The sequence below is a fragment of the Ovis aries genome, chromosome 11, assembly GCF_016772045.2.
Source record: "Ovis aries strain OAR_USU_Benz2616 breed Rambouillet chromosome 11, ARS-UI_Ramb_v3.0, whole genome shotgun sequence".
NCBI classification, from domain to species: Eukaryota; Metazoa; Chordata; class Mammalia; order Artiodactyla; family Bovidae; genus Ovis; species Ovis aries.
The window spans coordinates 52164033-52186880 of NC_056064.1; the positions used below are offsets into that span (position 1 = coordinate 52164033).

The 22848-nt window shown below is 54.6% G+C and overlaps 1 long non-coding RNA gene across 3 annotated transcripts in view; it reads left to right on the top strand.

Annotated features, from left to right (window-relative positions):
• The window catches only part of LOC114116953 (uncharacterized), a 121123-nt gene that overhangs the window by 55430 nt on the left and 42845 nt on the right, over positions 1 to 22848 (top strand). Inside the window, exons 1-3 of one of the 3 annotated variants that reach the window (XR_009595628.1) lie at positions 836 to 1032; positions 1434 to 1612; positions 9825 to 10018. This is a non-coding gene — a long non-coding RNA (uncharacterized LOC114116953). The other 2 variants (XR_006061278.2, XR_006061277.2) reach the window with 2 other exon arrangements.

Sequence of the window (22848 nt, forward strand, 5' to 3'; positions counted from 1 at the left end):
TTGTGACCCCATGGACTGTAGCCTACCAGGCTCCTCCGTCCATGGGATTCTCATGTTTTACAAGGAGCAGTGAGAATTCTGTTAAACAAACCTTCCCTTATCAATTGAGTTATCCGGTTACTCTGAAATAGACTTTAAAAAAGGGAAACCACTAATTGTTTTTCTTTTAGTGAACAGTTTTTTTGAATAAAGAGTTAGGTCTTACTTACTTTCAACGAGTTTCCCACGAGGTTTTGTTTTGTTTATTCCCCCCTTTCTGTTTTTCTATTTCATGTATTCTGCTTATTTCAGCCAGTTGTGTTCACTGTTCTTTCTTGGGCTCGATTTTCCTCTTTGGCCAGAGACTTCTGATTTTTTTCCCCTCCAAAGGCAGGCCACGGGTGCCTATCACATCAGTGATGGGAGGAAGGGCAATTTCCTTGGACAGTGGGTGATGGACAGGCTAGCACTGGGTAGGGGGCTTGCTAACCAGAAGCTCTTTCTTTGGGGGATTTATTTTCCTGCCTTGTTTGAAGTGCCTGGGTTGGGCCCTCTGATAATGAGCCGTATCTAAGCAGAATCCTATTAAAGGGTAGTGGATTCTGATAGTCACAGAGCCGTGCTGGGAAAAGCGGAAGAAATCTCAGAACCGAAACAACAAAAACACGCCTGGCTATGTAGTCTCCAACATGTCCACCAGGTGGTGCTGTTCAGCCACGAGTCTGTCGGCTTTGGTCGCAGCGGCCAGCTGGTGTCTCTCACACTCTGTCCCCACTCCGTGCCACTGCCCGCCCCCTCCAGCCAGGCTAGGGGAGCCAAGGGAGGACAGACACTGTGCCCTGCAGGGTGCGCAGTGGTGGGTTTGGTGGTGCTGTCCCCAACCTCAGCAAGCTCCTGCCAGCGACGGTGACAGCCGCAACGCTGGCGCGGCTTCCTGGCCCCTCTTCTCCCACTCTGCTGACTCGGGCTCGCCCCACCTCCTCCCACATGGAAAGCAGGCGTTTGTGTGGTTGTCCGACTGAGGCTGGGGGAGGACAGATGGGTGTCACCGAAGTAAGCTGACCAGTTGGTGGGTGCACTGGGGGTCTGAGGGCCCAGGCCCAGACTCCTGCACCCGAAGGGAATAGGGGGTGGTCCAGCATGGTGGGCTGTGGGAAGGGCACCCACCCGCTCCAGGGTGCCTCGTGGTGAGTGGTGTGTCAGGAGGAGGGACCACGCTTGGTAAATGGACGCTCTTCCCAGGGGAATCCCTCAGGAGGGTTGTGTTGGGGTGGCAGGTGGGGAAAGGCCCCGCGGGCTGCGTGCTCCTGGGGTTGGGGAGTTCTTATCCTCCAGGCTCCTGCCTTCTCCTTGCTGGGTGCCATCTGGGGGCTATTTTCAGGTTGGGGAGTAGGGGGTGTGGGACCAGACAGAGGGAGCTGACCACCTGCAAGGCTGCTCTCTGTGGCTTGCAGAATGGGCTGGCCTCAGTCTGACCCGCCAAGAAGAACCCAGGCGCATACAGGGCGTGCCGATAGAGCAGGAAGATCCCCACGTCCAGGGAGGGAACCAGCCAGGGAGGAGCCAGCCCCTCTCACCAAGGACGACTCCTGTGCCCGCTATGTCATCTGAGGAGCAGCAATCATGTTACACGGTGAGGGGGTCCCAGGAGGAGATGGGGTGGAGGGTTCATGGACAAGGGGGTCGTGAGGCGGAGGCAGGGGCTGAGGGCGCATGTCATCACCTGACCTCTGGGGGTGCTCTTGCTGCAGCTGACACTCCTGGGCTTGGCTGCCACCTCCCGGGGGCCCGAGAGACGCCCTGTAGCCAAGGTGGGTCCCCACAGGAGGCCCTGGTTTCCTCTGGGGAGACGGCAGGGGGCCGGCAGGTTTAGATCACCAAGGTGGGGCCTGCACTTGACTGAGGGCCTTGGAGGCCACACTGGGGCTTCTGGCATCCTGCTCTTGCCGCAGCCTGGCCTGGCCTGGGCCCCAGATAGAAGTGGCTCTTTCTTTCTCAGGCCACAGGGGTCCTAGGGAGAGGAAGGTGCTGCCCAGGGACCTGGAGGAGCGAACTGAGTGGCGGATGAAGGTCTGGGTGAGGGTGCGGTCCAGGCCTTTCCAGCAGGGACCCTTCAGGAACTGGACCCCCATCCAGGCCTCAGGGGAGGAGGAGGAGATGTGTGGTTTCCGCCTCCTCCAGGGGCAGAGCCTTCTGTCTTCCTCTCTCTGCTCCCTCAGTTGTGAGGCAGAGTCTGAGAGGTGCCTCCTGCCCTGGCGGGGCTCTGCTGTCCCCTTCCCCTCAGGGGTGCCACGTGGGGCCCGTCCAAGCAGCCAGGCCTGGGCTCTGGCTCCTGCCCGTCCCTTCCCGAGGGCCCTGCTGGAGCCAGGAGGAGGACCAAGCGGGCCAGGCAGATGGTGGGCTGCGAGGAGGGGCTGCCCGGGCAGACGGGCCGACTGTCAGGACAGATGGTGGGCCGGGCAGGGGTCCGGAGCCCGGCCCATCTGTTCCAGGCCCCCAGTGGGGCTTTTCTTGTCCACCTGGGGCTGAACTGGGATGAGGCCCAGCGGTGGCTTCTGCCCAGGTCCGCTCACGTCCTCCTGGGTCATCTGTCCCCGAGGCTCAGGGCTAGGGGTCCCTCCTGGTGCTGATCCTCCTGGCAAATGGCATATGGCCGTGCTCACAGAGCTGGAGGGGTTCCCAAGGGCCCTGGGGGTGCCTGGGCAGAGTGTGCGGCACACCCCGGGGACAAAGCCGCCCATGGCAGACCGGCAATACCGAGAGGCTGCTGGAAGCCACCAAGGAAAGTCGCGTCTGTGCCCAGTTGTCATTATCAGCCAGCCCTGCTCAGCAGAGGAGCGGCTGGTGGGAAGGGGGCACTGCAGGAGGGGGGCTGCCCTGGTTGGGGGTCAGGACTGCTTCTCAGAGGAAAGGGTGGTGGGACCCATGCAGGCTCCAAGATGAGCGGGACGGCAGGCAGGTGGGCAGGCGAGACGGCCCCCGGTCGAGGGAGCAGCCAGGCCAGGGGGTGGAGGCTCTGCTCAGGGGTGGTGGGTGGGAAGACCCTGGTGTCCTTGCTAAGCCGTGGAGTCACCTCCCGTGACGTCAGTCCTTAGATCCCTGGGTGGGGGTGTCACAGCTGTGTCCTGGGGCCTGAGCATACTGGGAGAATTCATCCCATTATAGTCTTATGTTGATAATGATAATCCAAAAATATCTTCCTCTATCTTTTTTTAAACCAATTACAAAGAAAAACCTCTGCGGCCACTGTGCGCCACCCGTGGCTGTGTCCTCGAGCAAGACAGGGCTCTGCTTTTGTGCTTTCATCACCACAGGGGAGCTGCTCCGTTAAAGGCCGAGGGCAGGGACCAGGGAGGGGCATGTGGGCCTCGGGTGACGGGCAGGGACGTTGACAGGGTCAAGATTGCCCTCCAGAGGTCACTTCTGGATGCTAGATGGAGAGTGGTCCTGGTGTCTGCTCCAGTGACCTCTCCAAGAAGCCAGAAGAGAGCTCAGGCTTTGGGAAGTGCCTCCTGCCCAGCCAGTGGGTGCAGTGTCCCTCCGTAGCCAGCTCTGGGGGCCCAAGATGGGGCCGTGGCAGCTGCTTGTGTCTTTTGCTGGCTCCCCATCATCCTCTTTCCTAATGGTGCTGTTAGTCACCCAGCCGAGTCTGACTCTTTTCGACCCTATGGACTATAGCCCGCCAGGCTCTTCTGTCCATGGGATTCTCCAGGCAAGAATACTGGGGTGGGTTGCCCTTCCCTTCTCCAGGGGATCTTCCTGACCCAGGGATCAAACCCAGGTCTTCTGCATTGGCAGACAGATCCGTTACTGTCTGAGCCACCAGGGAAGCCAGTTCCTCCTTAAATGCAATTGTCCTGGAGCCAGAGTGTGGGATTTAAGTCACACGCTACCCTTACTGGCTGGGCGACCTTGGGTAAGTCACTCACCCTCTTTGAGCTTTGATTCCTTCAGAAATAAAAGGGGGATAGTAGGGCTCCCACTTCATGGGATCTTTGCGACAGTTCACTGAGCTACACCCTTAGAACCCTGTCCAGCACATAGCCAGCACTTAATATTATTATTATTACTGTTACAGTTGTTGTCTTATTTCATTGAAGTAACATTCACAGAACCTTCAATAAACCGTTTTAAAGTGAACAGGTGAGAGGCATGTGGTATATTCACAGTGTTGTGAAACTGCCGCCCCTTGATAATTCCAGAATACAGTCATTGTCCCAAAAAGAAGCCCTGTGCCCATTCTCCGTCACATCCTATTTATTCCCTTGCCTCTGCCACGACCACGATCCCCTTAGAAGACCACCAACCCACTCTCTGCCTCTGTGGATTTGCCTGCCCTGGTCTTTCCTGTGACAGAATCATCCAGCACGCGGCCTTTTGTGTCTGGTGCCATGTTTTCAAGCTTCATCCATGTCATAGCACGTGTCGAACTTTTCCTTTTTTTCTGACTGAATAATATTCCAGTGCACGGATGGACCACATTTTATTTATCTTATTCATACACTGATGGATATCGAGGTGTTTCTACATTTCAGTGCAAGGTTTTATTTGAACATCTGTTGTATTTTTTTGTGTGAAACCCGTCACAGGTTTCGGAGTCCACCTTGCAGGGTCCCAGGCTGATTGCTCTGCATGGTCCCAGTTTGGGTTTATGCGCTGCAGAGGTGAACACTCGCTGTGTGTTTTCACATCTGTTATCTGGGCCCTTAAACATCCAGGGCAGGACCCAGGTTGCCATGTTGTTGTGAAGCTTGGGAACTGAGGCATGGAGAGGCTTGGGTCACTGCCGACCCTCCTCAGCTTTCCCTCGGTGTCTCTGAGCCCTTTCTCCCTGGCATGGCCCTGCCCTCCTGTCACGGGCTCCCCCGCTGGGCACAGTGGCCTTGGATCACCCCGAGCCTTCTTCCTCTCCTGTCTCCACCTCTGCTCCGCTCCTTCTTGTCCACTGTCTCCATTCTCTCCCTCCACCTCCTGCCTTTGCTGAGACCTTTCCGGTCATCCTGGAAACCCCTGTAGGTGTCACTTTGAGATATGGATGTGGCCAGCTTCTCCTTTAGACCTTCGGCTTCCAGAGCAGGGGCAGATCCTTTGTCAGGCCTGTAGATGCTCCAGCGAGTCTGGAGGCCAGGAGGGGTGTCTTGTCCCCACAGGGAGAAGACCCAGGGCACCCTGTGCCCAGAGAGCTCTGCAGGGCCTTCCCTCTAGGGCTCAGGGTGGGGACACGTGGTCTGGTGCTGCTGTCCCGTGGCCTTGCTGTAACTGTAACTGCATGATGACCCATGTGAGTAATAAAACGGGGACCAGAGTGGCCCAGGATTTCTGTAAGACCCTCACAGTGGGCTGGCGCCTGACGCAATCTGTGTGGTTCCAGGCCTGGGGGCGTGGGGGCCAGAACTAAGACCTTGAAAGTGCTGCCTGGGACTCTGAGGGACCCAGTGGGGGCCTAGAGTGTGTCCAGGGGAAAGAGGCCCAGGGAACTCAGCTGGCTTTGCTGGGTGTATGAGGGAGGCAGGGAGCCATGTGGACAAGCTCCAGTGGTCATTGTCGCTGACCTCCCTGTTTCGTGCTGGACTGAAAGGAGGGTGACACGTTTTTCTTGCCGAGATCTGGAAATCCAAGTGTAAGTTCTCACTTGATCACGAGGGTCTTTGCAGTTCCCTGGGGAAAAGAGAAACATACACACCGTTACTCAGACACCCCAGGTGACAGGGAATACCGTGCTTGCTGCCCGCCAGGCTTTGGCCACGCCCTGTAAATATCACCCGCTGCACTCTCAAGGGATCCCTTGGGGAGTCTGCCTAGAGAGGTCACACGGCTGGCATGGGTTCCCCGGATGGTGGGCACTGTTGGAATCGTCCCCTCTCTAGCGGGCTCTGATCCTTCTCGTGGATTCTGAATCTTAGGGTGGCTCGGGTGGGCGCAGGGCTCGCCCTCCTGAGTCTGATTCCTTGGCTCCTCTGTCTGGGAGCTCACGTCCCCCAAGGCGCACCGCCTTGACTCCCACTGGCTGCTGCAGGAGCTGGCCTCCCCAGGACGCTCGCACGCCTCCTTCCTCAGGCGCTGCCACACGTCCACCCCCGCGAATCCCCAGTGTCCGGCTGTCAGCAGTTCTCCTGGGCCGCAGGGAGCCCAGACCATGGCGGTGACAGCAGGCCCCTGGGGGGAGAAGGGACACCCTGGCTGCCTCTTGGGCTCGAGATGGCCCTTGCTGGCCCCGGTGTCCTCTGCCGGGCCCTTTCCTGTCTGTCCTGCTCACCCCGCGTCGATTGCCAATTGGGCCCTTCGCTTCCATCCCATTTTCGTGGCTAATGGCTCTGCTGCCATTGATCTGCATAGGGGAGCATCTCGATCGGAACACCGTGACTGATGGCCGTGGAGACTTCCCTGTGCCCGCCCCTCCCCCTCCCGCCTGCCTCCACAAGCCCCGCCCCCCCATCCCTCTAGGCCTGCCCTTACGGACACCCGCCTCCCTGGCTTTGCTCTCCCCCACGCTCTGTCCCCTCTCTTCAGGCCCCTCTAGAAGGAAGAAGGAGTATCCACTAGCACCTCCCCCTCCCAGGGAGACGACTTCTCCCTTCTGCTCTCTCATCCAGGAGGTAGGAGGACCTTGCTAGTGGGAAGCCTCAGGGAAAGGGTTGGTGGTGCCATTTCATGGACCAGCCTTAACCTTGGCCTCAGGCTCCCACCTACAGACTTTGCACCCCAGTCTGACCTGGGAGGGGAGACGCTTGCCTGAGGCCATGGCTCCCGGAAAGGCCCCTCCCTCAGATGGCCCCTCACAGGGCCTTGGGGGAGGGTAGAGAGGTCCTGAAGATGGCACCAGGTGGCCCAGGGAGCCAGGGCCAGCTCCTTGCCAAAGCTGCGGACCCTGGACTGGACACAGCTTATCCATGGGCCTGTGGGGCCCCCTCCTGTCCTGCTTCTAGTCTAGGAAAACTGGATTCCCTGCCCCGAAGGAACAGGCAAGGAGAATGTTACTGAAGGATGAAGTCCAGTAAAAGTACCCAGCCAGTGGAGGCCTCTGCTCACTCCCACCTGTAGCTGGGGCTCCCCGGCCTGCCTTGCCCTGCCTTGATTCCAGGGCCCGAGATGGGCTCTTGGGGCCTGGGGAGTCGGGAGGGGCAGTTTGGGCTCCCAGATTTGGGGTTGCAGTTGCCACCTGGCTGTGTGAAGCTGTATACCCTTGGCCCCTTCCAGAAGCCTCTCTGCTAGGGAAGTACCCCAGCCTGTGAAACAGCCTAAAAACGGCAGTGCGGGGAGATCACCCCTGCCACTGCCTGCAGCCAGCCTTCTCAGTCCAGTTCAGTCAGGGAGATCCTGCAGAGAAGCCTGTGTCCCCAAGAGTCCAAGTGAGTGTGGCCCAGAGTGTCTGGTTCCCTGGGGTCATGGGTGGGGCCCGAGGTCCACATTTCTAATGCTTCTGGGGGACCCCACTTTGAAAACCACATTAACTGAACTCATAGAGTTTGTTCATGGAAAGTTTTGCCTTTTAAGGAAGGACATCAGGTTTCAGGTTTTCCTTGTTTTGACCTCGACCGGAAACAGGCCAGTTCCTAAGAGCCGTTGGAGCGGGCAGCAGGGGTGTGGGTGGGCCCCCTGCCTTGGGGAGGCCTGGGATCTCGCCCTCACAGAGAGGCTGAGAATCAGGGGTGATCCGCGTGCTGCTTGCGGGGACCCCCTCGGTACCCTCTGCACTTTCTGTGGGGCCTGCTCCCCTCCCACAGGCCGCCCTCACACAACATCACCAGCCTTCACATTAATGGGCATAAAATATTTACTTAACTCAGCTTTTTGCAAATATTCCTTCAGTTATTTCCCTTCTGCTGGGAACATAAACTGTGCGGCCGCGGCACTCGCTGAAAGGGTTGGGTGTTAAATAATACAATATAAAGCCTGTGAAGCCCAGACAGCTCTGCGTGGACTGAGGCTGCCAGCCTGGTCTCTGCACTGGCAGACAGGCCTCCTCAGGAGCTGGACAAGGGCTCCCTCGAGCCGGGCGGGGTCGGGGACAGCCCTGGGTGTTGTTCAAGGGACAATTAAGCTCACATTTCCAAAGCCTCCCCTTCACCCTTCCAGAAGCAAGTTGCGGGGACCTTGGGGAAAAACAGTGAGATGTGTTTAAAAATGTATCGTTCCTTTATATTTTAATACCCTTCATTGAAATGTTTCCTTTTTTATGGCTTTTTTTCTGACAGCCGTTTTGCTTCCCGATTCTCCTGGAGCTGTGGCTCCCAGTCCCTGAGGCTTTGCCGAAAAGCCCCAAAATAGAAACCTGTTCCAGTCGGTCCAGGAACCGCGGGCTTCTGTGTTATTCATGACTTGCTACCCGGCCCCATCGTTCCTGTGAAGCTGCTGATCTGTCAAGCAGATGAAGCTGGAACTCAAAGTTCGCGGGGAGCCGACTGGGGAAAGGAGTTTTACTGGGAACTTGAGAAGGGTTCTTCTCTGACTCAGGAGGGCGTCTTCCTCCTTTCCTGACACTTCCCTGGTGGACAGAAGCATGTCCAGCTTCTCGAACCCAAGGGGCTCCCTGAAGGGGGAGGACTTGGTCACTGTGTTTTCTTTCTCTTTTCTTTAAAGACTGACTGATGGGTTGATTTTGCTGTACTGGGTCTTCATGGCTGCAAGTGGACTTTAGAGGCGGCGAGCGGCAGCTGCTCTGCTCCCGTGCACGGGCTTCTCACTGCATTGGCTTCTCTTGTTGCAGAACACAAGCTCTAGTCACGTGGGCTTCAGTGGTTGTGGCCTGTGGGCTTAGTTACTCCGCGGCCTGTGGGATCTTCCTAGACCAGGGATCAAACACACATCCCCTGCCTTGGCAGGCAGATTCTTAACCACGGGACCACACCAGGGAAACCCCTTACAGTGTTTTTTTAAAATCATTCCAGAAGGTTCTGACCCCTGGGAACGTGCTGAGGGCAGGGAGGGGTGTGGGGGAGATGGAGCCAGATAGAGAGATGGAGAGGGGGAGACAGGGAGACAGAGAGGGATAGAGAGACAGAGAGACAAAGAGAGACGTGAGACTGTGGGAAGGCAAGGGATTAATCTGAGATCTCCAGCTGCCAGGTGATAAATGTGTGCTGTTCAAACAAAGCGCGACAGCAGCCCTGCTTCCGCAGTAAGATGGCTGCATTGTGTGCGTCACTTCCGGCCATGAAACAACAAGGACTCATAGAATATTTCAGGTCTTCACCTAAGCGGCATCATGGGTTGCCTTTTCCCTATTGTCCTATGTGGACCTGTCACATTCAGGAGGCCTGGGGTCCTGGGCAGCTTGAAGACTGGGGCAGACGTGGAGGCCACGGAGGGGTGTTCCTGGAATTGCTGATGAATTCTTGGGGTCCAAACCAGGCCAAGGGCTAGTGTTAGGAGCCAGGTGGCAGCAGAGCCCATTCCTCCTCCTTCGCCTGCCTCCCTGCACACCGGGCAGCTGTCGGGACCAGAAGACTGGTGATGGTGTTGTCCCTTTGCTGGGGCGGTGAGTGGCTGTGGACCGGGCTCTAGGCTTGTCCGTTTCTCCTCCTTGTCTGGACTCCAGTAGAGCCATAGTGGCCACAACAGGCAAATCGTGTCTGAGAAAGAGGTTTCCTCTTATCCACTGTCTCTGGGCAAATAAGCCCCGATTGTGCTGGTGGTCCTGCTGAGCTGGGTCCAGGGGGCTGAAGGGGCAGCAGGACTGTCGCATGTAATGTCCCCACAGGGCCAGACAGGCCTGGCTATGGTGAAGTCATACGTACAAGAATGAAATGAAGGAGCTGGTAAGTATGATAATTTACAATAAAACCCTGAAGCCAAGTGTAAACATGCGTTTCCTCACACAGCTCCCACCTTCTTTAACTCCCCAGTTGGACGGACTCAGAGCTGTTTGGCAAGGATCCCAGTGTCCCCAGCCTGAAGTCCGGCAGATGCTGAACTGGGTCTGAGACCTCCGTGACCGTTGAGGCCGAGGAGAGAGCAGAGGATGGTCAGGAATCCACTGCAGCCCCCAGGCCCTGGGGACAGTCACCAGGTGACCTGCAGGATCCAGAACTCGGACAAGGTCTGACTTTAGGGAGGGGAGAGCCTGCATGCTCGGGGTCCCTTTGAGTGCACACTCTCTGAGAGTGTGTTGACTCTCAGCCACTTGCCTGTGAGGTTTTACTTCCCAAGAGACAAAAGCAGGAGGGAGGGAGCTCCGAGGTGGCTGAAGCCCAGGATAGAGTGGGGACATGGCTCTCAGATGCCCCCTTGCAGGGCTTCAGCCTGGCTAGGTGGCAAGCACAGCTCTCCGCACACCGCCACTGCCTGTATCACTTCTGCCTGGACCAGAGTCACCTGCAGGGACACACAGAATTCATCACCCTGTCATCTGGCGTCTTCGCTACCCTGCTCCTGTATGCCCCCCCAGTGCTGGCCCCCCATTCTGCCTGCCCAGCTCCTTCAGGGTCAGCTGACATCTCCATAACCAGCTCCTAGCCGCTGGGCCCACCCTGATGACTCCCCATTCTGCCCTCTGCCCCTGCACCTTGGGGGCCACTTCCATGTCTGCCTCGTGTCTCAGTGAGGTGACGAGGCCAGTGAAGGGCACGGCTCTATTCCCCACAGCCCAGCACAGCCCTGGCTTCAGCCTCGGGGTCACAGGACCGAATGTCACGAGTGTATCTTGCCTGCCTGTGACCTCTACCTCCGCGTGATTTGGGGAGAAGCCACCTCCAGGAGGGAACACTCCCACTTATCATTTATTATTTAGCTACCGTCTGTGGCTCTTACTGTGTGCCTCACAGATGTTAACCCCTGCAATCCTTGCAGTGACCCTGAGGAGGAAGATGCATTTTACAGGTGGGGAAACTGAGGCCTAGAGATGGTTTGTGAGCGGCAAGGAGCATGGAGCTGGGGAGGTTTCGGGGGAGGGGGTTGATGTGACCAGTCTGTGCCTTGGTCCTCTGTGATCCCAGCGTATCTCTCCTGTGAGCAAGGACTAAAGAATGTCTTATTTATTGTCTTGGCTGGGCATCTTTCCGATGCTGTTCCTTTTTTTAATTTCCTGCTTTCTCAGACGAAGCCTCTCTGCACCCCTCCTTCTCAGAAACACACCCTCAGCCCAGGACACCAGCCTTGACAGTCAGGGCCCTCGGCTCCCCACTCAGCTGCGAGCTTCCCTGGGTTTGCAGCCAAAACCAGGAGGGCACTGTCTAGAAGAAGGACGGGCGAAGCGGAGTGCGCCCGGCTCCTCCACACAATAAAATGCAGATTTCCCATTAAAAGGCACAGCTTTTACTTCAAAAGGTTGAATAGGATGTGACTTGAAAAAAAGATTTCCAGCTGGTTAAATTTAGGGCAGGGGACGAGGTCCAACGTGCCAGCGCTCCTGGCCGCCGGCCCGCGGCAGAACCTTTGGACGGGAAATTGGAGCGTTTTCACTTTCAGTGCTTGCCTCTCCATATTTTTTTCTCTCTCCCCCTGAGTTAGGCAAACAAATGTTGATCGCCATGTTGGCCGGGGCTGTGCTTCCTTAAAATAGGCTGTTTTGGTTGGGTGGTGGCCAATTCGTGATGGGCCTCGTCCCAGCCCACACCCTCGCCGCACGGAGGGCAGAAAGTGTCCAGTGCCCCTGGCTTTCTCCTTCCAGTGACTACCAGCACCCTGACCCTGCTCTGCGCTTCTCACCAACAGTCATGTGTTCCTGGCCCATCGGGTTCCGGGGGCAGGAGGAGTTGGGAGTGTAGCCCTTGAACCCAGTCTCCCAGAAGGCCCATGACCATGGGCAAGTCAAAGGGCTGCTTGGACCTTGCTACTTGGTCTGATGGCAAAAAAGCTGGAGCACTCATCTCCAAGGTGCTGTCCACCTCTGACATGCTGAGTGGGCCTCCTTCATGGGGTCAAGCACAAATACCAGCCTGCAGAACCCCAGCAGTGGAGGACGGACTCTGAGAACATCAACTGTTCCCAGAACCCCAACTGTTGGGACACGAGGCAGGCGAGGCAGTGTGGATGGGTAAGCCAGGGCAGTTTGTGCATGTGTGTGCGTGCGTGTGCGTGGGTGTGGGGGGTGCGTTTGGTGATGCGGGAATGCGGGAAGACTTGCATTTGAGGGTCTCACAGCCCAGATTCTCAAGAGTAGAGCAAGTGAGGAAGGGTCACCTGACCAGCGTGTTGGGAATAACGCAGCCTTTTCAGAGCAGCCAGCCAGAGGAGACTGGCACGGCCTTGACCCCATGGCTGACTTTTCTCCCTCTTCTCTTTTCTCCCCTTCCTCCCCTCCTCCCTCCCCTGTGTAGCGCAGAGTAGCAGCACTCTGCGGATTGTATTAGACCAGCCTCAGAGATGGGAAGTGAAGTTGCTCAGTCCTGTATGATTCTTTGCAATCCCATTGACTGTAGCCTACCAGGCACCTCCATCCATGGAATTTTCCAGGCAACTGTTCTGGAGTGGGTTGCCACTTCCTTCTCCATCAGAGACTGGAGGCTCAGCTCAAAGGTGTTCTGGACTCTGTCTGGGTCTGGGTCTGTTCTGGGCTCTGTCTGGGTCTGGGTCTGGGAGCCCCACCCTCTCCAACGCCCCCTCTGCTGAGTCATGCTGTGTTTCTCCTGGGAGTGGGCAGGCCTTTTATTCTCCACGCCTCGTCTCCCCTCTCTTATTCCCTGGACTGGAAACTCCAAGCCTCAGCCTCCAGCCCCCACCCCTCCTGGCCCTTTTCTTTTAGCTCCAGTGCTGGACATGAAAGCAGACGCATGGGCAGAGTGTGATATTAGCGCCAGAACCTAATTTCACAGCGTTTCCGTAGAATACTCCATAAAACTGAACAAATGAGCTGTGGTCCAAATCCATCTCATTATGAGCACCAGGCGAGCAAAGGCAGCCGAGCCTCCAGATTTGGGGTTGCTGCTGAGTACTGGGGCACTGGGAGCATCGTCGGCGGGGAGGTCAGCCTGGGATTGCCAGGAAGCAGAGCCCGAGGGGCAGGATCCCGTATTACCTGAGGGACAGGTGGTGGGTCAGGAAGGAAGCCACAGCCCATAAGGCAGGCTGACGGCTCAGCGCTCAGGGCCACCTGCAAGGAGCCTGTCCTTGGATGGTCTCTCCATACAGAGAGGGGAGACTGGCCCGTGACACCCTCCTCCCATGGCCGGAGGCTAGCCATTCTGAGCTTGTGCACTTGTGGGTGCCGAGTGGGGACCCAGGGTGTCCTCCTGGGTCGGGTGGATAGGGGCAACCGACAGGGTTTGGCCGAAGAGGACTGGACAGCAGGGCCACATGCCCCTCATCCTCTGGTGGAGGGCGCCATGCCCAGGAGAATAGGTCACTGGGAGAGAAGGTGCCTCCCCCTTAGGATCTTGGAGCTATGGCTCCTTCTCCACTGGCCACCCATGCAGAGGGGGCGCAGCAGGGAGACCAGGGTCAGGTAGGGAGGAGGAAAGGAAGGGAGAGGGGAGGAGCCGAGTAAGGAGGGTGAGTCTGGGTCCTGGGAGAAGTTGAGTGGCGGACAAACCTTCCCACAAGCTCCTGGACCACACAGCCCCGTCCAGCTCAGGTCGGCCCAGGGGAGAGCAGGGTGTCCCCAGCCACGTGAGCCTTCAGGCGGGAGGACAGACCCAATAGCTTGAGATGCAGGTCAGATGTCAGACCCAAAGTGGGTCTCCTCTGCAGCACAGGCCTCGAGGTGAAACAGCAGGTTGGGTGCAGAGCCCCAGCAGCTCGTTGGGGGGCACCTTCCGGGCTCTGAGGACAAGTCAGCTGCCCACGCCCTGCCCTTCCCCTGCCCCCTCACTCCACTCTGTCCCATCGCATTAGCGTCTTGCCTTCTCTGTTTGCTCCTTTCTTGCGTGATGAAATATGCATAGACATCGAAGTGTAAATAATAAATAAGCAAAATGTGCCTGTGAATCCACCACCAGCCTGGAGCACAGACGGGTATCCTGGATTCTGTGGGTCCCACTGCTCCTCCTCTCCCCCTGTTTCATTCCCCGACCCCAAGACAGGAACTCTGCCCTGCATTTGGAATTTTTCGTTCTCTTGCTTTTCTTTGTGGTTTGAACCCCTCTGTGTCTAGGTCTAAGCAGCATATCATTTCGTGGTGGCTTTTTGAGCTTTTCTTGAATAGAATCTCGCTGTGTGATTCCTCTTCACCTTGGCTTTTTAAAAAACTCTGGTCCTTGTTTCTGAGATTCAGGCATAAATGCAGTCCATTTCTTTTCAGAGCCATGTAGAATTCCAGTGAGTGTAGCACGACAGGCCTCCTTTCTCCAGGTGGTGGATGTGTTTTTAATTATTTCGAGCCACGTTGCTATAAACATTCATGTTTCCTGGTGAACACGGGCAATAGTTTCTCTAGAAAAGTGGCTAAGAATGGGGATTTCTGGGTCTCAGGAAGTGTGTTTTCTGCTTCACGAGATGAGCACGGATTGTTTCCAATGTGGTTGTGGCACGTCCATCCATTGGCAGTGTCAAGTTGATCGGTGATCCACACCCTCATCAGCTCTTGATACTGTCTCATTTAAAATTTTTTACTGACCTGATGTCTATAAAATGGGATCTCGCTGAGGGTTTAATTTCCGTTTCCGTTACTGATGAGGTTGAATACAGTCTCACGTTTTAATTGACAGTTGCATTTCATCTCATGAAACACCTTTTTTTTTTTGTCTTTGGTTCATTTTCCTATTGTCATGTGCTTTTTAAAAGTTGACTTTTGTGAGTTCTACACACATTCTATCTTGGAATCCTTTGTCACTTTTTCATGGTGTAAACACCTCCCAGATTGCTGTTCCTTTCCCCACTTCGTGTCTTTTTTGTATAACATTTAAAATTTTAATGCAGTTAAAAATCCTCAATTATTTCCAATTATTAGTCCATGGAATTCTCTAGGCCAGAATACTGGAGTGGGTAGCCTTTCCCTTCTCCAGGGGATCTTCCCAACCCAGGGATTGAACCCAGGTCTCCTGCATTGCAGGCAGATTCTTTACCAGCTGGGCCACGAGGGAAGCCCAAGAATACTGGAGTGGGTAGCCTATTGCTTCTCTAGCGGATCTTACCCAGGAATTGAACTGAGGTCTCTTGCATTGCAGGCCGATTCTTTACCAACTGAGCTACGAGGGAAATGCTTTTATTTCCTTTAGGGATTGCAATTTTTTGAAAAAGACTTCTCATTGATTTCAAAATCATGGATCTTTTGCCCTTCCTTTGAAAAATTGTAAAGTTGTGTGATACATACTTGTGATGTGGGGTAGGTATTCCATTTCTTGTTTGAAATAGGATAACCAAGGGAATTCCCCGGTGGTCCGGAGTTAGGATGATGCCACACTCTCACTTCTGAGGGCCCAGGTTCAATCCCTGGTCGAGGAACTAAAATACCACAGGCTGCGTGGCATGGCCAAAAAAGAAAAAGGAAAGAAACAGGGTGACCAGGGGGTCCAAGCTTGATTCCCGAAGAGCCCATCCTTCACAGCTCATCTACGCACGAACTCTCATGACCAAGCTTGTATCAGCGTGGGTACTGCTCGCGCTTGAAGGCATCTCCTGTGCTGGGTGGTGCTGGGTCAGTGTGACAGCTCTCCTGCTTTCAGGCTGGGAGGGTCTCACCCTAGGGGCAAATGTGCGCACAGTTGCTTTCGCTTATCTTTCTTTCTCCTTGTCTCCCTCAACTCTCCTCTTTCTGTCTGAATTTCTGGCATGCATTTCACTCTCTCTGCCTCTCTCCTTTATGCTTCATATGTTTTAGATCCCTGTTTAAAATCAGAAGTCTGTTTATTTTTATTGTTTTTTTTTTTTTTTTGAGAGTTATGTTTTATTTGGCAGGAATTTTTAGGACTTCAAGCCCAAGAGGCAGTATCTCAAGTAACCCTGAGAGAACAGCTCTGAGGGAGGCAGCCAGCTTATTCAGAAGTCTTGCAACAAAGGGCAGGTGGTCTGAACATCAGAGGATTATTGTTAGTTAAGGAAAACCAGATATCTCAAGTTAAGGAATTTAGCACTTTTCTATGTATGGGAAGATGGAAGAGTCTGGGCTCACCAAAATCATTCTTATGATATGCACCTCAGCTATCTGGGGCCAGTATCCTGTTTAGATCCTACTTCGGAAGCTCCAGAAAAGTTCCCATCCCATTTGTAGGAGGCCTGCTATCCCACAGCCTGGAGTCTAGCTCTTGGGATACGCAGCCTAAAGCAGAATTGCTCTGCTGAGCCATCTTCAACCAGCTTCCTGAAATCAGACTGTAGACCCATCAGAGTGTGAACAAATTCTTTTGTGAGCTGCTGACTCTGGAGGTATTTTGTCATGCAGCGTTAGATCAGCAGCAGCTGACTTATTCACTGGGTCTCAAGGAGGGGTGGCCTTTTGAGAAGCTGATGTTAGGGAGAGGGAGGAAGTTGTTCTAAGGAGGTGGGGAAGGGAAGGACAATGCAGAGGTGCAGTTGTAAGGAGATATGAACTCTGGGTGGGGGTTAGGAGGCAGGCTGGAGAGAAGCGAGTGGTGGAGGAGGTTGGAAAGGCACATTGGAAGACGCTGTAAAAGACAGTGGTGGTTTCAGAGATGACTCCCGACCTTGGGCATCCTCCCTTTTTTAACCTTTAATTTGCGCTTGCTCCTGACTTGTCATGGTACTTGGGAGCTAAATATTTCCACTGAGGTGGTTACGGGTGCCTGCTGCTTGCACCCCATGGAAACACCTGGAACATTCCAGAGAGAGAGAGAGCTTCTGAGCACATCCAGGCTCCAGGCTTTAACTTGGTTCTGGTGCCTCAGGCTTTAGCTCCTCTCTATGGGACACATCCAAGTGGTCCCTTCGGAGCCCCTGCTTCCCAGATGCCTCCACTAAAGAGTGTGAACACAGAGGCAGGCACCAGGATTGGTGACTTGCCTGGAGGAAAGAAAGCAGGAAAGGCTGGAACTCTGGGTATGTGGCCTGTGGAACCATGATTGGTGGAGACAGGGTGACCGGATACCGTTGGACCTCAGTGTGGGCATGTGTCCTGGGTCAGAAGGCTGGTTGAGTGTGGGAGCTGGGGGTGGAGGCCCTCCCTGCAGGAATACGTCGGCCAGAGAATAAGGCTGGGAGGTGGGGGGAGCAGAAGAAGCAGCTTCTTTTACTCCCTGTTTCCGGAGGCTCCTGATCCAACCTGAACATCATTAACCCAACAAAGGCAACAACCGACTCAGTAAAAAGGTTCCAAATATAAACAGCGCACATTCCCATCAACATGTTAATTAGGGCTCATTAACTGCGAACAAGCCCCATGCAGCCCGAGGAGGCAGCAGCCGCTGGGATGATGTCTCCGGAACCTTCTGTCTGCCCCTGGCGACCTGAGCGTGCTCCCATCTGCTGGGACCCTGGGGCTGCCCAGCCTTCTGCCGCAGCCTGCACAGGTGCTGCGCCCACCCCCTCCTTTTGGGCTTTCTCTTCGGTGGCTTGGTTTCTGTCCATGCTGGGGTCTGATGTGGGCATGGCTAACACAGCCCCACGAGATAATGTCCATAGGAATGGTGTGCTAACGCGGCAGCCACAATCAGAAGAGAGTCCCTTGCTCACAGCAGCCATTCTCGATCACGACAGGGCCTGTTACCCAAGCCCCTGGCCAAGCATGTGTCAGCAGATGAGGGAAAAATCTATTTGGAGGAGAAAAGAGGATGTAATTTTTTTTTTTTTCTGCCCTACCCATTTAAATGCTAGCTGTAAGATTAGCTCTACTTAAAGCAAAACAAAACAAGAAATCAATGCTGGCTGGATCAACTGCCTTTTAATTATTATTACCATGATTTGCACCTCTAAACCCGTAATGATCAAAAGTGTCTTCCAAAATGTTGTGGACAGCCTGGAAATACTGGTGATCATTGCTTTATAGTGCCACCAAGGGGTGCTGACCAGAGGGCCCAGGCAGAGCTGGGTTTAGGACCGGTTCTTAGGCCAAGGAGAGAATTTTGACAAATTCCCCTCTACTGGGTTCTGTGGATGCTGTGGATCTGAGTCATGCCCTCTCCAGTTCTGCCAACTTGCAGCGACCCCCCTCTATTGTGATTCACCCCTCCCAATGACCAGCAGGGCAAAAGGAGGTGCCAAGGGGCTGGCCCCAGGATGGGAGGAGCGGTTCTGGTGGTCCCGAGGGGCCAGGTGGAGGCTGGCCTTCTGCTGAGACCACGACTGTCTCAGCCCCATGTGGTTCCCTCCCTCTTGTTTTTCCCTCTGGAAGCGCCCACCCCATATGGTTTCTTCCCTCTTGTTTTATCCCCTGGGAGCCCCTGCCCCACCAGAATCCCACCCCCATCACCCCCACCAAATAGTGCAAGAGCGCCCATCTTGGGTGCTCCTTTTAGGTGCCCCATCGAGGATCCCTTGGGGACCTCTCTCAGTTTCCAAGCTGCATGCAGACCTCAGTTTCCCACTCCAGGTAATGGCTTCTTAAGGAAAAGGGAGGGATGCTAACAGTAGCGATGATCTCTATGATTAATCCTAGCAATTCAGAATTTAAGGCTAATGGGCTCAGTACAGAGATCAGTTCTGATCAGTGCAATCCCCTGCAAGTTCAGCCCTTTATGGGTGGCCGTGTCTGCTGGTTCTTTCGGCTTGTGACAGTGTGGCAGAATCTGTTCTATTTCCCCACTTTCTTTGCAGTTTCTTTTCATATTAATAAAAGATTGAAGTTACCTAATTTTAATGGGCGAGGACAGTTATGACCAACCTAGACAGCATATTGAAAAGCAGAGACATTACTTTGTCAACAAAGGTCTGTCTAGTCAAGGCTATGGTTTTTCCAGTGGTCATGTATGGATGTGAGAGTTGGACTATAAAGAAAGCTGAGTGCCGAAGAACTGATGCTTTTGAACTGTGGTATTGGAGAAGACTCGTGAGAGTCCCCTGGACTGCAAGGAGATCCAACCAGTCCATCCTAAAGGAAATCAGTCCTGAATATTCATTGGAAGGACTGATGCTAAAGCTGAAACTCCAGTACTTTGGCCACCTGATGCAAAGAGCTGACTCGTTTGAAAAGACCGTGATGCTGGGAAAGATTGAGGGCAGGAGGAGAAGGGGTCAACAGAGGATGAGATGGTTGGATGGCATCACCGACTCAATGGACATGGATTTGGGTGGACTCCGGGAGTTGGTGATGGACAGGGAGGCCTGGCGTGCTGTGGTTCATGGGGTTGCAAAGAGTCAGACATGACTGAGTGACTGAACTGAACTGGTCCAGAAAGATGTATTTAAATTTGATACACCGGTGGATTTTTTTTTTTATTGAAGTAAAATTCACCTAACATAAAATACACCATTTTAAGGTGAATAATTCAGTGGCTTTTAGTACAGTTACAATGTTATGCAATCAGCACCTTTATTTCCAAAGGATCTACTCTGGACAACTCATATAAACGAAATCATACAATGTGTGGTGTTTTGTGGCTGGCTTCTTTCAATTAGTATGTTTCGAAGATTCATCCACATTGTAGCATGTATCCATGCTTCATTCCCTTTAATGGGCTGCATAATATTCCATGTACAGATGGACCGATGTTTGTTTATCCCTTCATTGGTTAATGGATATTGGGTTGTTTCCACCTTTGGGCTATTGTGAATAGTGCTGCTGTGAACAAGTGTGTACATGTATTTGTCTGAGTATCTGTTTTCAATTCTTTTGACTAGATACTTTGGAGTGGCATCCTGGGTCATATGGTCATTTTACGATTAAGTCTTTTGAGGAACCTCCAAACTGCTTTCCACAGAGGCAGTGGCCGTTTCACATTCCTACTAGCAATGCGTGAAGGTTCTACTTTCTCCAAGTCTTCTCCAACATTTGTTCATTTTCTTTCTTTCTTCCTTTTTCCCTGTCTCCCTCCCTCCCTCCTTTCCTTCCTTCCCTCTATTCTGCTGCTGCTGCTGCTAGTAAGTCGCTTCAGTCGTGTCTGACTCTGTGCAACCCCATAGACGGCAGCCCACCAGGCTCCCCCATCCCTGGGATTCTCCAGGCAAGAACACTGGAGTGGGTTCCCTTTATCCTAGGGGCTGTGAAGTGGTGTCTGTGTTTTGACTATATCTCCCTGATGATAGTAATGTCTTTCCCTGGGTTTCTTGGCCTTTCACCTGTCTTCCCAGCAGCTGTCCTTGCTCCCTGTTTCTGCATTTCTCTTCCTGTTTCCTCCCCTTGCTCCTGACCCACAGGCCATTCCTTGAGCCCTATTGCCCTCAGTAGCCCCTCTGCCTGTGGGCTCAGCCTGGAACAACATAATGCACATTTCAGGAGGTGGCGTCTTCCTGCTCCATCCAGCCCTGGGTCAGATGTCCCCTCCCCTTCCCAGCTCCTCGCATCGTGAGGCTGAGGGTGGGGGCTCTGATGAGGTTCCCTGGAAGAAGACCCCGAGATATATGCAGGTAGTGTACTGGAGGGTGCCAAGCACACCGGTCAGGGCGAGAGGAGGAGAGGAAGGTAGCCCCTAAGGGGAATTATCAGGCCAGCTGCTGGGGCCACACCCATGTCTCAGGGTTATTCCACCAGAGGGGCGGGGGCTGGCTGGCTGACACTGACCCCCGGACTCTGAGTGCTCCTCCCTGGGGGTGTTCAGTCTGGCTGCCTGGGATCCAAGGTGAGGAGGGTAGGGACAGAGGCTCTAAAGGCCCGAGAAAGCCCTCAGGCAAAGAAACATAGAGTTGTTTCTTCAGACGTTGGGCTGGCGTGTGCTGAAGCTGTGGAGAGAGGGGACGGGTGGGACGTGGAGAGGACCTGCTATGTCTAGACCCTCTCCACGCCCCACCTGTGTCCAGGGACTTCCGGTCCAAGTCCTGCCCAGGACAGGAGCCAGTAAGAACCAAATGTGGCTTCCACTGGGGGCTACACTTCACCGCAGGTGGGGCCTCATGTTTCTTCTTTGCCCTCAGCTTCAGAGGGCGGGGTGTTGTGGAGCTGACCGTGGGGAGCTGGCCACAGCTCTCCTGAGTCATCCACACACCTGGATGGTGGATGGTGACAGAGCTCCTGGCTTCTGAAGATGCCCCCTCCACCCTCTGCAGAGGACACATCCCGGCCTCCTGGCATCCTCAGAATGGCTCTCCGGATGCCCCCGCAACAGAAGCAATTTCCGGGCACCTGAGGTGGCTGACCCACCTGCCTCAACCCAAGCAAGGAACGTTTTCACTCATGTCTGTTCTAGTCCCAAGAAATGAGCACAGCTCTGTCGCTGGCTGGGAGAAGGGAGGTCGTGGGCCTGGGCTGGCCTCCCCATTTCCCTGGGTCCCCAGAGGACGCCTGCCTGCCCCATGGCAGGCCGCCTGCTCTCCCTCCCAGTGGGCTGAGAAGGCCGTGAACACCATGGGGCAGCTGGAGCTGCAGTGGAGAGTCAGAGAGAAATACCTTCCCTTCTGTCCCCCGCTTCCTGCCGGGAGGCCCTCCAGGCACTGACAGCATTAACTGCTGGGATAAATGAGCATCCAGGGCTCTGGTCTCTGGGACTTGCTCTTCTGCACAGGCGAAGGGATACAGAAGCACAAGTGGGAGATACTTCATAGACAAGCTTGAAGGCTGGCCGTGGAGTCCTGCCCCAAGGCCACAGAAGCGGAGCCCAGAAACAAGGTCACCTCCAGAACTGACTGAGCCCTTTTGTGACCGTTGCCAAAAGCCCCCCTGATCACCAGCAGGCTTCCTGACCCCATATTCGGCAAAAATGCCCACTCCAGTGCTCACCCTAAAGTGTCCTAACCAATCACCTAAGGTCAACGCTCCAGCTGGAATTTTTCTTTGTTTTGTAAGTGAAAGTCACTCGGTCATGTCTGACTCTTGGCCACCCCATGGACTACACGCTCCATGGAATTCTCCAGGCCAGAATACTGGAGTGGGTAGCCACTCCAGTCTTCTTTGTCTTGAGGCTATTGAGATTGGCTACTAACCCAGGAGAAGCGTGGACTCTCCCTGGCCTGTCAGGAGGTCGGCCCGCAGTGCTCGCGGTGCCTTCATCATCTCTGCTCCTTGCTCTTAATAAACTCACTCCCTCCTGAAATGCTCTGTGCCTGGGAATTCTTTTCCGACCTGCGCTCAGATTGGCATGACACTGGGGATAGGGGCCTTGTTTCTCCTGCTGCTGACACAGTTCAGTTGGTGCAACGTAATGGAGGTGTGTGTGTGTGCACGTCCGAGTTTCAGGAACCAAAGGGGTGCCTGCAGGCTAGGGTGTATGTGGGTCTTAGCCAGCTGGCTGGCACAAGCCTGGCCAAGCAGTGCTGGACACTTCTCTTGACCGCCCAGCTCTCTCTTTCAGTCCACAGTCCCGGCTTCCGTCTCCATCACTATTGACTGTGCTTTGGGAGCCTCCCAGGGATTTAAATTTACAGAGCTGGCTGGATACCTTACGAAGCAAGTGGCCGGCAGTGGTGAGCCCCGACTGTGACCTTCACCCTGGAAGGAGGCGTTTCATTTTAAGGCCATGTTGAGCTGTGAGTGGCCTTTTCTCCCCTCACGAAGAGACTAGATCCCTAAATCCATCCTGGCAAAAGGGCCAAGCTGCCTCTTTTCCCTCAAAATGCAAGTCCGAGAGGGTCACAGTCTGTAGGGGCACCAAGGTTGGGGGTGGGCATTGCCGCCACTGTCTTGGGGTTAGAGGATGGCCCCTGCCCCCCATGCCCTGCTCTGATACCATCGATTTCCTCCAATCTGCATCCAAAGAGACCTGCACAGGGATCAATACACCTGCAGTCCTGTGAGGGAACTCGGGGTGGGGGGAGTGGGAGGCAGAGAACTTACAGCTCGGGGAGACCGGCTTGCAGGTTGGCCTTGTAGTCAACAGGGAAACCCACCCTCTGGCCAAGGCTGCACCCCAAAGACAGGATATGATGAGCAAAGGGCAGCCAGGCACAGGTCCCTGGAGCCCATTGGGCTGAAGGTGGGAGTGGACAGTAATTTGCTTGAGTGGGGACATCACC